The sequence below is a fragment of the Triturus cristatus genome, chromosome 5_2 (assembly GCF_964204655.1).
Source record: "Triturus cristatus chromosome 5_2, aTriCri1.1, whole genome shotgun sequence".
Taxonomy (NCBI): domain Eukaryota; kingdom Metazoa; phylum Chordata; class Amphibia; order Caudata; family Salamandridae; genus Triturus; species Triturus cristatus.
In genome coordinates, this window is record NC_140588.1 from 450,940,633 (window position 1) to 450,957,888 (window position 17,256).

The window sequence follows — 17,256 nt, forward strand, 5'->3', positions numbered from 1 at the left end:
TTCCCAGTTCGATATTCTGCAGCCAAGCAATACTGTTACCTGAATTTTGGAATACACTATGTGGGAAAGCTATATTCACATTAATCGCCAAGTGATCGCTCATGATTTTTTGATGGATTTTATATTCTTTTACGTAGCTAACATGGCGATTTGGGATAAGATTAAAGTCGATAGTTGTTTTAGCACCTCTTCCTACAAATGTATAGCCAAAGTCCACCTTTGGCGTACATAAGCAATTGGAAAAACCAAAATCATGTTTAAACAAGAACTCATTTAAGAGCTCGCCTTTAGCTGTATGAAGAAAGTGGGCAGGGGGGTCTTCCTTATCCAAGGTTAAGCCACACTTCCCGAAGTCTGCAAGTGGGCACAAACTAGTGTTAAAATCTCCACCGAGAATATGGATTAAAGTTATTTCACCTTTTGTTTTTAAATTATTAATGTCCTTACTTAATTTTTCTAATAATGCTCCCAGCTGATCCTTTTCCATATTGTTGTAAAAATTAATCAGTGCCAATACATTATGCGAATCCATATATATTAAAACAATTTGATAGAATGTTTCTGCATTCACCATCTCTATGTTGCTTGTCCCCAACAGATTTGAAACATAGACACATAGCCCCCCTTGCGGCCTACCGCTAGATGACCGAATTGCAGGTGTATGGTACGTTTTGAATCCATTAATGTGGACTCTATCAATTAACCAGGTCTCGAGTAAACACATCACATCAAATTTTCTGGCAAAGTCCAACCAATCAGGATCAGTCACTTTGCGCTTTAAACCTGCAACATTCCAAAAACAGATACTGCAGGACCCTGCCATATGGTTAATTGGGTCCCCGTTACACTCCGTAATAACACTATTCCTGGTTTGGGTACCCTCTCCCGCATCCACTTGCTCAACCAAGGTCTGGTCGTGCATAGTTAATGCACCCAGTTCGGTCCTAGTGAGGTGGGGTTGCGTTCTCCAGGATAGAAATCTGTTAGTGGGTAGTCAATTAGTGGGTAGTCAATCATTCTCATCTAAAGCAGATAAAGGCCCAAATCTATTTGAGACTGCCAAGTTAAAACGGGGGCCATCCCTGTTCCAATCAAGGGAACCTTGGTTTTTAGAGATATTTTTAGTTGGAATGCGATAGAAAAAATCTAGATTAAGGACTTGTATACTGGTATTGGTAGGATAAGACTGATAGATTCTCAATAAGATTTCTCTAACCAGGGCCGGTGATCCTAACGAGAGCACTATACAATCTCCTTCATATAGTTTTCTGGAGTCAAGTCTCCTCACCATCTTGAATTCCCTAAAAAGAGCATTTGTTAGACCTGTCCTGTTTCCCACCCAGTTTAAGGTTTTATTTCTTAATGCCTGCCAAGTTTCATTTACTGCCGTGTCTAGTTTAGGGACGTCAGCTAAAATGACTGTGTACGGTGTAGCAGCTGGGGGAAGGTTAAGGATTTGAGCTCTTTCATCCACCGCATGTTTATATTTTCACTACCCTTCTGTTTATCCAAAGGTTTATGGCCTGCCATACACAGCTTTTTATACCTGGGTGTTATGCCATCAGTAGGGGAACTGCTGGTAATGGCCGTGGGTGCATTATGGTGCAAATCTGAACGGCCGTCCTGGCTCTCCATCGCCAATGTTAATGTTAATGTTAATGTTAAACTTTTATTTCTATAGCGCACGGCTACTCCGTGGAGTGTCCCGGCGCTTTCACGAGGCAGCTCAGTAAAACAGAAACCATAAAACAGACAAAAGAAACAGACAGAGACACCCTAAAGGTTAAAAAGCCATGTCTTGAGGCTCTTCCTAAACAAAAGGAGAGAAGAGGAGGACCGTAGGTCCAAAGGCAAAGAGTTCCACAGCTGAGGGGCCCTCAAACTAAAAGAGCGGCCCCCAGTGCGGGCCTTCCTCACCCGAGGAACCACCGCGAGAAACAGAGATTCCGACCGCAGAGATCTAGCTGGGCGGTAGAAAGACAGTCTCCGCTGTAGATACTTTGCTCCGGCGCCAAAAAGCGCTTTATGCGCCAGGGTCAGTGCTTTAAACATAATCCGCTTCCGGATAGGTAACCAATGAAGCGATCGCACCAGACCCGAAGCTCTCGCTCGCCTATGCAGGCCAAAGATAGCCCGGGCCGCGGAGTTCTGCACAACCTGCAGCCGCTGAACCAGATATTCCGGAAGACCTACATAAAGGACGTTCGCGTAGTCCAATCTGGAGCCTATCAAGGCTTGCACAGTGATCTTTCTATGCTCTTCTGTGAGTAAAGGCAGGAACTTCCGGAGCATCTTAAGAATGCCGAAGCAGGTACCCACCAGGCCAAAAATATGTGAGCTCAGTGACAAATTCTTGTCAACCTTCACTCCCAGATTCTTAGCCACGAGCGATGCCTGAACAGGGGAATCCATACCTAATGGCCACCAAGCCTGCCAGTCAGGGTCCAGAGAACAGCCGAAAAACAACACCTCCGATTTACTGGAGTTTGCCTTAAGGCTGTTCCGCTGGAACCAGCCAAAGACCGTCTCCAAGCAACCCCGGATGTTCTCTCCATCAAAAGCCTGATCTTTCCCACACGTGAAGAGCAGTTGAGTGTCATCAGCGTAGGATACGATCCGGGCCCCAGAGGACTCCACCAGTGCCGCCAAAGGTGTCATAAAGATGTTGAACAGAGTCGGGCTCAACACAGAACCCTGTGGAACACCGACTCCCAAAGGCGGCATCTCGGCGGAGCTCAGAGAGGCCCAGACCGTTTGTCGGCGGCCCTCGAGGAAAGATGTAAACCAATTGAGCACCGTCCCCCTCAGACCGATGTCGTAAAGTCTAGAGAGGAGCACCTCATGGGGGACGGTGTCAAAGGCCGCCGACAAATCCAGCATGACGAGCATGGCCCTTCCTCCAGAATCCAGTGTCTCCCTGATGATCTCCGACACTTCCAGGAGAGCCGTCTCCGTACTTAAATTAGGACGGAAACCGGACTGCGATGGATGGAACAAATCATTGGATTCGAGAAAGCTAGAGAGAACGCCATGTACATGCTTCTCTGTAATCTTAGCCAAGGCTGGCAGAAGGGAAATCGGCCTATAATTGGCCAAGACCTCAGGGTCCAACCCAGGCTTTTTGAGGAGGGGGATCACCATAGCTCTTTTCCAGGGCAACGGAACCCTCCCCTCCCTCAAGGATAGATTCACCAAAGGGTTGACTAGTGGGTTAACCACGGCCGCCATCTTGGCCAAAAATTTGGCAGGACAAGAATCCAATGGCGAGCCCGATTTAAGGTTGGCCAGAAGAGCAAGAGAAACATCGGCCGAGACAGGAGGAAACTCAGCAAGAACCACACCCTGCGCGGACGGGGAGGACAATCCGGCCGTCGGATTGGAACACACCTCCACAGACCTCACTGGGAAAGAGTCCTGGATAGATTTTATCTTGTCCGTGAAGAATTTGGCCAGATCACAGACCCAGCGCTCCGATGAAACACTGTGGGACCCGTTGGATCTGGGCGCCGTAAACTCCCTCACCACAGTAAAAATCTCTTTACAGGAGTTGGAGGCAGTCTCAATCCTCCTGGCCAGATAATCCTTTTTCTCCCGGAGAATATCCTGATGATAGGATTTAATCATTGTCCTATAAGCCACTCTAGCTTCCGGGTCATAACGAAGGCGCCATGCCCTCTCGGCCACCTTACACTGGGCACGAGTAGCACACAATGCCTTCGTGAACCATGGGGCTGAAACCCTCTTAGCCCTATCCCGAGGGGCCATAGCGGGGGCCAGATCGTTCAGCCTCTCCAACAGCCATCCCTGCAAGGACTCCACATCCTGCTCTAAATCCCCTGAAAGAGGGCAAGGATGGTCCATAGCAGCCTGGGCCAGCAGCTCAGGTGTGACTCTATGCAGATCCCTTTGGACAGTGCCATGCTGTCTAGGGGCGCTGCTGAATGAATTTTCGCCACCCAATACACCAAATCTGGCCAACCTATGGTCGGTCCAGAGCACCGGAAGGAGCTCAACATCAACAAGAGGAACCGAGGAGAAAACCTGAGCTAAAGTATGTCCCTTGTCGTGTGTGGCACCAACCAAAAACGGGACAAGACCGAGAGGAGCCGTAATGTCGAGCAGTTTTTTTACATCCGGATCATCGCCATCGTCCATATGAAAATTAAAGTCTCCTGCCAGAATACAGTGCTCCGTACTTAACGCCATACCAGAAATAGCCCCCTGCAGATCATCAAAAAAGGTGCCTACTGGTCCAGGAGATCTATATACCAGCAGCCCTTTCAGAACTTGATGAGGGGTTAATCTGATAGTGAAGGCAAGGGATTCGGCTCCTGCAATGGTGTCCAGAGAAGCGATAGAACAGATAGCTGAATTTTTCACTGCTACCGCCACCCCTCCTCCCCTGCCTTTCACTCTATCCTGACGAAAGATTGTGTAATCAGGAGGAAATGCCGCCATAATGTCCGGATTGGACGTCTCCCCCAACCAAGTTTCTGTCAGCAGGAGACAGAGTGGTTTCTCCCTGACAAGGAGATCAAAGATCTCCAAGGCGTGCTTCCCTACCGATCTCGTGTTAAGCATTAAGCAGAGATGTTTAACACAGACCTCATCTCTCCGTAGAGAAGCGGCCGGGGCATAACCTGGCGACCAGCCACAGGCAGGACACAACCGTTTACCTCTGTAACGGCCCGGGAACACGGAGCGGCAAGCACAAGAAGAGCTTTGCAACGCACGTAGTTCCCTAGCAGTATAACAAACCATTTTACACAAAAAACAGACTTACAGCCAGGCACTCTCGCCGCTCCGCCGCCTCCGGACCGCTGACGGACGCAGACGGGCAGGACTCTGGCAAGACTCAGGCAATAGCGAAGGCAACCCCGCTGCGCGATCCTGCTGCGCTAGAAGGAACGGTTTAAATAGGTCCTCCAGGTGAGGTCCAAACTGTCCCAGAAGGACGCTAAAGATGGCGCTACCAGAGCGCCACTGCCCAACCCAAAATGGCGCCCAAAATCGGAGCGCTGCTGATTCCAACTACCAGGGAGCCCGGACCCGCTAAAAGAGCGGTGATTCTCCAGTATTATGTGCAGGTAAGGGGGGAGTCCTATCAAACAGCAAGAGAAAAGCACACTTAAATAAAAACACTAAATGAGGCTAAAAAGTGCTAGCAAACTGCGCGAGCGTGCTTTAAAGAGTCGCCCCTCCGGGCAAACGTATCCAACGAGGGCGAGCACACGCAAGAGCCGCCTTAAATAGGTCCTCTAGGTGAGGTCCAAACTGTCCCAGAAGGACGCTAAAGATGGCGCTACCAGAGCGCCACTGCCCAACCCAAAATGGCGCCCAAAATCGGAGCGCTGCTGATTCCAACTACCAGGGAGCCCGGACCCGCTAAAAGAGCGGTGATTCTCCAGTATTATGTGCAGGTAAGGGGGGAGTCCTATCAAACAGCAAGAGAAAAGCACACTTAAATAAAAACACTAAATGAGGCTAAAAAGCGCTAGCAAACTGCGCGAGCGTGCTTTAAAGAGCCTCCCCTCCGGGCAAACTTATCCAACGAGGGCGAGCACACGCAAGAGCCGCCGTAAATAGGTCCTCCAGGTGAGGTCCAAACTGTCCCAGAAGGACGCTAAAGATGGCGCTACCAGAGCGCCACTGCCCAACCCAAAATGGCGCCCAAAATCGGAGCGCTGCTGATTCCAACTACCAGGGAGCCCGGACCCGCTAAAAGAGCGGTGATTCTCCAGTATTATGTGCAGGTAAGGGGGGAGTCCTATCAAACAGCAAGAGAAAAGCACACTTAAATAAAAACACTAAATGAGGCTAAAAAGCGCTAGCAAACTGCGCGAGCGTGCTTTAAAGAGCCGCCCCTCCGGGCAAACTTATCCAACGAGGGCGAGCACACGCAAGAGCCGCCTTAAATAGGTCCTCCAGGTGAGGTCCAAACTGTCCCAGAAGGACGCTAAAGATGGCGCTACCAGAGCGCCACTGCCCAACCCAAAATGGCGCCCAAAATCGGAGCGCTGCTGATTCCAACTACCAGGGAGCCCGGACCCGCTAAAAGAGCGGTGATTCTCCAGTATTATGTGCAGGTAAGGGGGGAGTCCTATCAAACAGCAAGAGAAAAGCACACAAATAAAAACACTAAATGAGGCTAAAAAGCGCTAGCAAACTGCGCGAGCGTGCTTTAAAGAGCCGCCCCTCCGGGCAAACGTATCCAACGAGGGCGAGCACACGCAAGAGCCGCCTTAAATAGGTCCTCCAGGTGAGGTCCAAACTGTCCCAGAAGGACGCTAAAGATGGCGCTACCAGAGCGCCACTGCCCAACCCAAAATGGGGCCCAAAATCGGAGCGCTGCTGATTCCAACTACCAGGGAGCCCGGACCCGCTAAAAGAGCTCCCCTGTCCAACCACGGAACTACTCCACCTAAGGCCCCCCTCTCCGTTTGTCCACACACACCCAATGGCCTCTGGGCAACAACATCCGCTGTTTGTACAGTGTCTAATTGGGCTGCTAGCACTTTATCCAGGCATGTTTCTATTTTTTCCAGCCTACTGGAAAGGGAGGTCATTGATTGCATAACAAACTCTATTAGATCTTTGATAGTTTGGTGTAAATTTGCCGAGTCAAATATGGATTCGGTACCAGACCTTTTCCCCTTCAAAGTACTTGCAGAACCCATTTGCTTCGGCACTTTGTGTTTAGCACATTGCAATTTCCCCGGGTGTTATTTTGGATAGATTTTTATTTGTCTAGAGGTGGGGGCGGGAATAGGATGGATTACAACCACCTCCCCCTCATCAAGGTTATCATTTACTCTTTTTGAACTGGGTAATTTATCCATTTTATTTAATGGGAGGGGGAGATCGCAACCTTCTTGCCCCAGAAGGACAGCATCGTCAATATCCTGAATACACCCGTTCTTTTGTTGGCCAAAGATACGCTTTCCGGGCAAGGGTTTCGTTATCGCCCCTACACAGTTTGGCACAATATTATCCGTAGAGTTATGTTGTGATAAGGATGGATCTACTGTATCACTGTTTAATGTCTCCTCCACTGAGATAATCTGCCTTTCAATATCCCCAACAGCCCCTGTTACGTAATCCAGTAGGGTCATGTTGACCTTCCTGTGTTTACTTGTTACTTTTGGCGAATGATTCGCCACCTGCTTTCTTTTACCCATGACAAACGTATTTGTTACCTGCGGTTTTAAGTAATCTTAATACCAAAGGGCTCTCAGGTATATATAAGTAAACTACTAAAATTCTAACAGGACACAAACTTAATGTAGCAGAATCAGGAAAATAGAACGGTTACAACAAAACAACATACATACATGTACCCCGAGAGTGAATATATCTCAAAACATAAGCAGGTAAAGATGTTATAATGCTGATGGCGAACGTAATAAGATAAGACCAAGCAGTAACAAAGTTCAGTCAGTTGGATGTAAGTTAGTGAGGATGTGCTCACAATCAATGGGCAGCATAAGAGAACACAGTACCTTAGTCGTTGATCACACCAAACATGAACTCAGGGGTCCAAACGTTAGGGTGGTGGCCCTGCCCTCCCTCTTACTGGCGATGACGGGCAAGGACGGGCCTGCCCTTGGCCCGGGCTTCAACCGGGCGCGGACCGCGCGCGTCCCGCGCCGCATTGACTGCCGGCGCTTTTAAGCGCGTGGATGGCCAAGAAACCTCCCTCCTGGGAGCGTTGCAGCCTGGACTCTGAAGTACAGTAAAGTGCTGGTGCTGTTTTGCGCGACCCGTGCCGCGTTGACTGCCGGCGCTTTTAAGCGCGTGGATGGCCAGGAAACCTCCCTCCTGGGAGCGTTGCAGCCTGGACTCTGAAGTACAGTAAAGCGCTGGTGCTGTTTTGCGCGACCCGCGCCGCGTTGACTGCCGGCGCTTTTAAGCGCGTGGATGGCCAGGAAACCTCCCTCCTGGGAGTGTTGCAGCCTGGACTCTGAAGTACAGTAAAGTGCTGGTGCTGTTTTGCGCGAACCGCGCCGCGTTGACTGCCGGCGCTTTTAAGCGCGTGGATGGCCAGGAAACCTCCCTCCTGGGAGCGTTGCAGCCTGGACTCTGAAGTACAGTAAAGTGCTGGTGCTGTTTTGCGCGACACGCGCCGCGTTGACTGCCGGCGCTTTTAAGCGTGTGGATGGCCAGGAACCCTCCCTCCTGGGAGCGTTGCAGACTGGTCTCTGAAGTACAGTAAAGTGCTGGTGCTGTTTTGCGGGGCCTTACCCTTCCCACAATCACTTGTAGGTTCTTTCTGTATTAATGAGCAGTTCACGATGATCTAATGCAGTCCTAATGCAATTCTATGCAGTTCGTAATGCAGTTCGTAATGAAGAAATAAGACAGTCCTTAATGCAAGTACTAATGCGGATAGTCAAACAAGTAATAATGCAGTTCGTAGTGCACATACTAATGGGGATCGTAAGCAAGTAATAATGCTGTTCGTAGGGCACGTACTAATGCGGATCGTAAACAAGTAATAATGCAGTTCGTAGTGCACGTACTAATGTGGATCATACAAACACATAATAAGGCAGTTCGTAGTGCACATACTAATGCGGATCGTAAAAACAATTCGGCACCGATCGCGGTGCTCGTGAAGTTTTCTATGCCACTCCTGGCTGACTCGCGGTCAGCGGTTACCAAAATATGCCCCCAATCCTGTTTCGAAGGAAACAAAGTGCAGCACCCCAATCCGACCCCGGTACTGCCACTCCTCGGCGAATACGGGCCGCGATACTGACTTGAGCGGAGGCTCGCGCTGCAAAGATGAGAAAGGCCGAGAGCGGTCCCTCGGAAGCACGCAGTCCGCCTCAGTGGCGACACACGCACGCTCGCTGAGCGTTACCTGGGGGGTGTAGTCTCTCTCTCCTCGCGGTTGGGCGTCACGCTGTGCGGCTTCGGGTTGGCGGCGTCTGCTCCTGGCAGTGAGAGTCGGGCTACCAGGTGACCTTGGGCAAAGGGACCTTGGACCCACGATGGTGAAGGTTCATAGGTCTCTCCTTGGCAAAGGGAGGCTCGGGCCGGCGGCGGTGATTTCTCACGGGTCGCCCTTGGGACGACGGTCCGGGCCAATGGCGATGATGATCACAGCACTTCTGGTCACGCTGTTGATCAAAGCAAAGTGCAAGACTGCTCCGGGGCACACGGTCACGGGGCAATTCTCACGATGGTCTCAGGCTGCAAAAAGCACACACACACAGCGTCGCTGAGACACACTTGGAAACTTTTATGTTTTTATGTCCTGAGTTTCCACAACAGGGAGCCAGCTCCTCTCGGGCCCTTGGAGACAAGTTACTTCAGGACACATCACACAGCCAAGTCCTTTCAAGCAGGGGGACACAGCACTCAGCAAAGTCCCTTGTCTTCTCCTTAGTCAAATTAGCAAACTGCAGGCCAGCCTCAGAACACATAGCAAGGCCAGTCCTTCTCTTCAGTCTCTTCAGCTGTTCTTTCTTGGCAGAGCTTCCTCTTGATCACGAAGGAGTTTGAATCCTTTTTCAGGCTTGAGTTCAGTCTTGAGTTCAGGGATTTCAGCTCTCGCATTTATAACCCTAAATGCCTTTGAAGTCTTTGTGTTCAGGGGGTTCTGCGTCCGTTCTAAACCAGACCTGGGTGTCTTCCTGCCAGTGCACACCCTCTTTCTTTCATAGTGAGGGTCTGGGCCCCAGACGCTCTGTAGGAGGTGGAGCCATCCTTTGGTGGCAGCAACACAGCCCTCTTCACATCCAGTGGGCTACTCCTCCCCCCACATCAAATGCAGGCCAGCCTGTTGCTGTCTCACCTACTCCTTCCTGGGGTCAGGACACTCCCCAGACCCTGTCACATCCAAACCCAGACAGTCAATACACAACCAGGCAGAGGCACACAGGATGGTTTAAGACAAGAAACCAACCACTTCTAAAAGCGTGGTTTTTGAACACACAATTTAAAAACCATCTTCACAAAAAGGTGTGTTATTAAATTATGAGTTCAGGCACACTAAACTCCATCTCTCCATCTTATGCCTATGGGAAGATATGCTGGAAACATGGGACACAGCATTCCCCATTCTGTCCTATGGGCAACATGGGCTTGCAACCGTGAAAAATGAATTTGACAGTATTTCACTGTCAGGACATGGTACACACCTCAGTACATGTCCTACCTTTCACATACACTGCACCCTGCCCGGGGGGGTACCTTGGGCCTACTATAGGAGTGTCTGATGTGCATAAAAAGGGAAGGGTAAGGCCTGGCAAGTGTGTTCACTTGTCAGGACAACAAGGCAATTAACAAACTGCGCGCAGGCACTGCCGTGGCAAGCCTGAGATCTCTTTTTATGGCTACTTGTGTACGTGGCACAATTAGTGCTGCAGGCCCACTAGTAGCATTTGCATTACCAGCCTTGGCACACATAGTGCACTTTACTAGGGACTTTACTAGTTTATACAGGGAGCACTTGCACGTTGACACTGATCAGCAGTGGCAAAGTGCCCAAAGCATCTAAGTCGGCAACATTATGTCAGAAAAAGTTCTAGGAGGAAGGCAAATTTTAAGTAACTTTAGCCAAAAAGGGCCAAGTCCAACATATATATTTACGCATAAATTAACATATATCTTGTATTCCCACATTCTTAGAGCCAGTGTTCGCACCCTCAATTAAGGCAATACGCTGTGAGGTATTCCTATCTGCACATGAGGTTTTTACACCTCCAGAATACATTTTCTGAATTTGCCTCAAAATAGAATTCTAAGTCTTGATTTCAAGTGGATTCCTCCCATCAAAACTGTCGACGCGTTTCAGCCCCCATTCCCTCTGGGCTTCATCAGGACAAGGGTAAAGGAAAACAACAGTGCCTCTACTGGGATTTCAGGCTCTTGTGCGTGATCCTTACAACTGGGGGGTAAAATAACTCCAACAATGCGTTGTCCAGTCTCCTATCTGATAGGGGACTCTGCTAAACGTTACTGCAATCAATTTGTTCCACAAAAATAGAATATACACGCTCGGCTGAGCATGCTGTGGCGACCGAACGTGGAGAAAGCAACCAGACATGACTTATAACAACTGCCTGGTGACCACATCGGAGAGAGCGTGGAACGCATCGACAGTTTTGATGGGAGGAATCCACTTGAAATCAAGACTTGGAATTGTGTTTTGAGGCACATTCAGTAAATGTATTTGGAGGTGTAAAAACAGTGTCTCGCCTTAATTGAGGGTGCGAACACTGGCTCTAAGAATGTGGGTATAGGTAACCAGATAAATGTTAATATATGTGTATATCTATGTGTAACTTATTTTTGTTATTGTTTATGTTTAGTGTAATGATTTTTGTCTACATATCAAAATAATTAAGAATTTTTCCAACAAAGAAAGTCACAGTGGTGAGTGTGCTTTTTGATATTTGAGAAATTAAAATGGGGCAATGTACCATTTATAGGGTAATTTGATGTTCCCTTTGGTTAGTGAATAGATATCCTTTCCTCCATACCGCCATTTTGTATAATGTGTGGTTTCTTAGCTCAGATAGTGGTGGGTGATTTGGGCAAACCCGTTTATTTTCTATCTGGCAAGGAGCAGCGTCAGTCTGGCACGTGAACAGCTCTAGCCTGTCCCATTGGAAGCCACAGAATTGCGCAGTTTGAGGCCCATCCTTTTGCATGAGCACAAGCCGATTTGGCACAAGACCAGAACCTTCAGTCTAGCATATGAGGAGTCACAGTCTTTCACATAGGAAACTGTAGTCTACGCATATGAGCAGGATCCGACTGGGGTATGAACAAGCCTGCTCAAACATGTGAATAGCTGCAGCTGTGGCACGTGTGTACCTTACGGCACGCACAGTGACCAGCCCCGGACTAGTCTACTGAAAAACTTCAACCTGGCCCATGAGCAACCACAGTTTGAAACATGAGCAACCCCAGTCTGAAACATAAGCAACCCCAGCCATGGCGCTGTGAATTGTCCCAACCCTGGCACAGTAAATAGGTCCTGTCCCAGCACACTGAACAGCCAAATTCTGCAAAAACGTATTGCCACTTGGCTCCATGAGTAATTAAACCTCGTGCAGGGGCGCTGGTCAGACACTTCATTTGCCCCAGTAATTACACAATGAGCGGGCTGGGTCTGGGCACAGAGAGTAGTCACAACCAGAGGAAACGTATATGCAGCCACACTAATGGACCGTAAGCACCTCATATTCAGCAAATATACAGTTCAGTCTGGTACCGTGGGCAGCCTTAGACTGATGCATGAGAAGCCCTACGTAACGTAAGGTCAAACAGCTGCAGGCATGAGCAGATTCTGCCCTGGTAGACGGGCACTCTGGTCACCTTTTTAGCTGACCACTATGGTGAACTGCATATTTTGTACCATAAACCATCATTGGAGTGGAGAATGCAGCCATGCAGCAGGATGTCATTGACAGGGGGAAGCATTGGGAGAAGAGGTTACCATGGGGGTTAACAAGGAAAAAAGATTGAATAAGAGGAGGCGTGTGAAGAATGCTTTTCCAAGATATCAGTAGCAGCTTTTATGCCTGGAAGTGGACTAGGCAAAAAGAACAATTGATGGACAGAATGCAGAACAATGTCATACATTCACCCCAGTACAGAGATCTGGGCCAAATCCATCGTTCTTTTTGCTAACCATGCCATTCCAGTTTGGACGCAGCCATGTGCAAATCAGTCTTGACCCTGCGCCAATGGGAATAGTCCAGCCCAAACTGCCAGGCCAGATCCACCCTGGCCTGGAAACAAGCATCCTAGGACCGGTTTCGGGCTTTCAGCCCTCATCAGCCAGGATAGCTTGACTCCAGTGGCATGGAGAGCACGGGACCCACGTCTGGGCATACCTGTCCCACTCGGGATGACAAATGCAAAAACAACAGTTGATGGACAGAATGCAGAACAATGTCATACATTCACCCCAGTACAGAGATCTGGGCCTAAATCCATCGTTTGTTTGCTCACCGTGCCGTTCCAGTTTGAACCCAGCCATATGCAAATCAGTCTTGACCCTGTGCCTCATTGGAATAGTCCAGCCCAAACTGCCAAGCCAGGTCCTTCCTGAACTGGGGTGGCGGAGTGAGCTAAAGAATGATGATGGATTAAACCCAGATCAGTTGACTGGGGGTGAGTGTTTGCAATGTTCAACACTCCGTCCCCTTTGGTTTTGCTTTGTTCGCCCTAAGTTGGCATGGTATGCCCAGACATGGGTCCCTTGCTCACTTTGCCACTGGATTCAAGATTGCCTGGCTGATGAGGGTTATGAACCCGAAACTGGTCCCAGGATGCTTGTTTCTGGTACAGGGAAGACATGGCTTGGCAGTTCGGGCTGAACTGTTCCCATGAGTCACAGGGTCAGACTGATTTGCATATGGCCATGTCTGAACTGGGGTGGCGGAGTTTGCTAAAGAATGATGATGGATTAAACCCAGGTCAGTTGACTAGGGGTGAGTGTTTGCAATGTTCAACACTACGCCCATCATCCCCTTTGGTTTGGCTATAAATCATAGACTGGACCATATATCTTCGCAATTAGAACAACACAATGCCAGAATGGGGGAGGTGGAACAGAGGGTCTCTAACACGGAGGATGGGCTCAGCGCTGTTGCCATTAAGACCCTAAATATGGAAAAGATCTTAGCCCTCATTCAGGCCAAGAATGAAGGCCAGGTCTAGGCGGAATAATGTGCGAATAACGGGCCTTCCCGAATCGACAAATACGGGAAGGATGGAGCACTTCATTGAGACTCTCCTTAAAGAAATATTTGTCCCTGAGCACTTGTCCTCTATGTTTGTAGTAGAGCGGGCTCACCGCTCTTTGGCAGCACGGCCTGTCCCGGGAGCTCAACCCCGTCCCATAATAGCCCGGCTATTGAACTACCGGGACATTATCCTGTGGCTGGCTAGAGAGAAGGGCAGCATAAGTCACCAGGGGAACACGTTGTCCTTTTTTCCTGACTTTACTGTCGCCGTTCAGACTGCCCGACGTGAGTTTGGGGCTGTTAAGAAGGTCCTCAAATCCGAAAATAATCCTTACGCCATGCCCCGCTCACCTTCGTGTGGGATCTGAAGGAAACTTCTAAATATTCTCGACCCCTAAAGCGGCGATGGAGCATGTGAAACAATTGAAGAGACACAGGTGTGAGGCAGAGACTGCTCCTGGAGAGGAAGACTGATGAGGTTGGGGAGGGGCTGTGTTTGTGCTTGCTAGTTGACACTTCCTATTGGTGAGATTCATTCTCTGTGATATAGCTCTTGTTCACTGTCTCTCATATCTATGGCAGGGCGAATATTTGTATGTTATATGCATCTTAGATTGGATGCTTTGAAGTTAAAGATTTACTGTTAGATCGTAACACAGGTACTAGACCTGATCAGCCACCTCCTACGAAGTGGGAGGGTAGTAGCACTCTGACGCCCCCTATATGGGAGTTCCCCACACTATGTTGTTTTTCTGTTGGGGGTTCTGGGATTTGCTGAGTCTCAACTGGGATGGCTTTGGCAAGTTAGGGAAGCCAAAGTGGGTGGGGGGTGTGGGCTTTGGGGAGTTGGCACTTGTCAACTGTATTTTATGAGTCAGGAAGAACTGCTAATGTTGGGCTAGCTCATATGTACCATGGGTAGTGAGTTCCGGGTTATAACCTGGAAAGTGGGCGGTCTCAACAATCCGAAGAAAATCCACACTGTATTAGCGTCTCTGGATAGATGGAATATTTAAGTGGCCTTCCTACAAGAGACTTAAAGCCTGACAAAGCGGCGACTGCCTGTGACTCCTATAGACCCCTCTCTATTATCAATATAGATGCCAAAATTCTGGCAAAAATGATCGCCACCAGGCTTCAGCCTCTGGTCCCCAATTTGGTCCTGCCGGACCTGTCGGGCTTTGTGCCTTCCAGGTCCACGACCCACAACCTCTGTACTATTTTTTCTACTTTGCATTATTACAACCAGGATTTTCAGGCGGTGGCTGTGCTGCTTGATGCAGCGAAGGCGTTTGACTCCCTTCAGTGGAGTACATGTTTACCGTCTTCCTGAGTATGGATTTGCCTCCCTTCTTCTTAAAATGGATCCATCTCTTATATGATGCACCGGTGGCACGGGTTTGTGTAAATGGCTGGATCTCTGAGGCATTTCCCATCAGACACGGTACGCGACAGGGATGCCCACTGTGGTCCATGCTATTTGCGCTGGCATTGGAGCCGTTGGCTGTAAACTGCAGCAACGACACACCCAAGTGGCGATGCGGTTCCGTCAGCAGCCCTTACTGGTGTCACTATATGCTGACGATATGATGCTATATGTGCGTGAGCCTGCCACATATCTGCCGGAGCTACTGAGAGAAAATTTTCGGTTTGAGCGCTTTTACGGGTTAGGCATTAACTGGGCTAAATCCACGGTGTTCCCCCTGACAGCTGGTACTCAGGAGATTGAGATGGACTTCCCCTTGCAATGGTCAACTGACCCGGTGAAGTATTTGGGCATATGGCTGCATAGGGACCCGGCAGTGGTCATCTCTGCTAATTATGGGCGTACCGTCGATGAGATTACTGACCAAGCTGCACGTTGGGCTAAGCTACCTCTTTCTCTTGCGGATCGCATTGCGATAATAAAAATGACATTCCTGCCTAAATTGCTATACCTGTTTATAAATATACCTATCCAATTGAATTTTGCACTTTTTAATACTTTGCAGTCTGTCCTGCACGCGTTTGTTTGGGGGGGTGGAAAGCCCCGGTGCAGTTGGAAGGTTTTGACACTGCCGTTTGAGCGGGGTGGTTTTGAGGCCCTGATTTCCGTTTATATTATCTATGTGCTCAAGCGCAATATGCACATTTTTGGTACTTTCCACAAATGTTCCAACCACATATGGCAATTGAGGCGGACTCGGTTCTTCCGGTTCCTCTGGTTGCAGCAGCCCTGTTGGGTGGAGGGGGAGGACCGCGGAGCAAAATCAGCCCGGTGCATTGTACTGCCTGGGCGTGAAGTGTGCTCGCCAAGAGGGTAGGGCTGGATTACCTATATGCCCCCGGGCTGCCGCTTGCAGCGCATCCAGACATATCGGCTGCACGGGACCAAACTGCCCTGCAGATGCTGAGCAAGGTAGGGATTACTCACCTAGGAGATCTGTACCCTCATGCCCAGTTTCGGGTGCTTTCGGATTTGCAGGGTTGTCATGGCACAGGCCTGATGCTGGGATTTACATATGTGCGAGTGCGGCAAGCTATCCATGATATTTACCCAGAATTCCCAGTAGAACCTCGTACTCTGCGGGCGGTGCTTGCGGGGGAGGAGCGGAGTGGCTTGATCACCAAATTATATAACGTCTCTCTTCGGGAGACTGACCTAGCAGAGTCCCCCTCATATATGAGGTGGGTGACGGCAGTGGGTACCTCTCTGACATTGGATGAATGGAAGTTTTGTTGTGAATAGACAGGTCGGCTGACGGCAAATTGTAATCTCCAAATAATACATTTCAAATATCTTCATCAACTCTATTATACCCCACTTCAGTTACAACATTTTGGGCTAAGAGAGAGTGCATGTTGTGTCTGTTGTGACGCTGATTTCCTACACCTGGCCTGGCACTGTGCCGGTGTTGCTGAGTTTTGGGTACTGGTTACACAAGTACTTGCGGAGGTTGTCATGGAACCTGTAGCGTGTTTGCCTGCTGTGTGTCTGTTGGGATGGGTCTGCAAGCTTAAACCTTGTAACAGGAGATTGGTTTCCATCGCCACGTTGTTTGGTAAGTGAGCGGTTGCCCTGAGGTGGGGGGCTAAAGCTGTTCCAACAGTGAAACAGTGGATACGTGACTTCTTGTATTGTAGGGACCAGCTGGCCCCTAATGCAGAGGAACTACCGGAGGCATCTCGACCCAAGGATTTCTGGGCTCCCCTCACAGGGTATCTATTGGGCAAGCCAGACTTATGTTAATATATCGTATGCTGTGCTGGACTATACATGGAAGGAGGAGGGACTGTTAGACATTATGATGCATGTTACTCTGGACTGATCAGGACTTATTGCAATGCTATTCCAAGTGCCGGAGGACGGTGGGGGGGGTGGCAGTTGGGGGGGGTTGTCCATGTTGGGCTGAGTTTTACAATAGAAAAAACGGCTTGTATAGATATCTTTTGATGGACCGATTGTTGCTAGAATATTGAGCCTCCTGTTGGGGTGCCATGTGATTTTACCGCTTGCAAGCTGAACAATAAAGATATTTAAAAAAAAAAAAAATGATGCCGGCCACTAGAA

At 49.2% G+C, this 17,256-nt stretch overlaps 1 protein-coding gene across 1 annotated transcript in view; it reads right to left on the reverse strand.

The window, feature by feature from the left end:
- The window catches only part of LOC146823139 (uncharacterized), a gene marked incomplete at its 5' end in the record, with an annotated part of 688,665 nt that overhangs the window by 366,700 nt on the left and 304,709 nt on the right, over positions 1-17,256 (reverse strand). The gene's annotated exons all lie outside the window — the stretch shown is intronic.